This window comes from Brienomyrus brachyistius, chromosome 18 (assembly GCF_023856365.1).
Source record: "Brienomyrus brachyistius isolate T26 chromosome 18, BBRACH_0.4, whole genome shotgun sequence".
NCBI lineage: Eukaryota > Metazoa > Chordata > Actinopteri > Osteoglossiformes > Mormyridae > Brienomyrus > Brienomyrus brachyistius.
Window position 1 is genome coordinate 22,757,200 of NC_064550.1, and position 955 is coordinate 22,758,154.

The following is a 955-nucleotide window of genomic DNA, read 5'->3' on the forward strand; positions in this document are numbered from 1 at the left end:
GATGATATTTCTTGGTATTCAGATGATGTTTTGTTCCATAAACCAGGAGGAAGTAATGAGAGTCGTTTTCAGTTTTTCATGTTTGCTTTGAATCCCACCCGTTAAACTTTAACTTTACGTTTTGCCTAAAATGGGCAGGAGATGTTTGCAAAACAGGGGTGAAGGTGAGCGCGATGATGAAAAGGGTGACCGTCATGAACACGTCGGTTCTACCCAGTGAAACAGATGAAGGTGAGACCCACAGCTAGACAGTGCTGTTGACAGGTAGCATGAGGGGTGGAGCCTCAGGAGAACCTGTCCTGCCTATGCAGATGGAGACGGGGAAACCCCCCGGGTCCCGATGAGACGCCCGTGACGTCACTTCATTTGTGTTTCCAGCTGCGTTTTCCCCTCTTATGGGCGCCTGCTGACAGTGGCCGTACTGGGAGCTTCTTCCCGGGAACTCGGGGCCTTGCTATCAGGAATGTTAATCACGACCCCCCTGGCTAACACCCTGCCCCCCCAACCCCCGGCCTCAGCTCTTTGTGTGGGAGTTATTTACAGGATGTTGCAATGCACCATTTGGGAGGAGATAGTTGCAGTGTCCTTTGGGATTAATAACATTCATGCTTATATTGCCATTTGTACAAATACAAAGGAATTTTCCAGTCTGCAGTGAGGATTTTTTTTTTTTTGTGCTCTATGCACGTATGAGTCACATACAGGTGAGAGCACAGTCTGCGTTTAGGGGTGGGGGCTTTAATCAACAGTCACCCAAGTAATTTTCGGGGTTAAGGGCCTTGCTCGAGGATCCAGCACTGAAATGATTACTCTGGTGGCCATGGGATTCGAACCAGCAACCATCTGGACAGGGTTACAGATCCTGAGCTGCTGAGCCCCTCTATGAAATGTTAAACAGGCACTGCGTTACTGGAGCAGAGGAGCTGGCTAAGCGGGGGCGTAATGCACCAGGGTC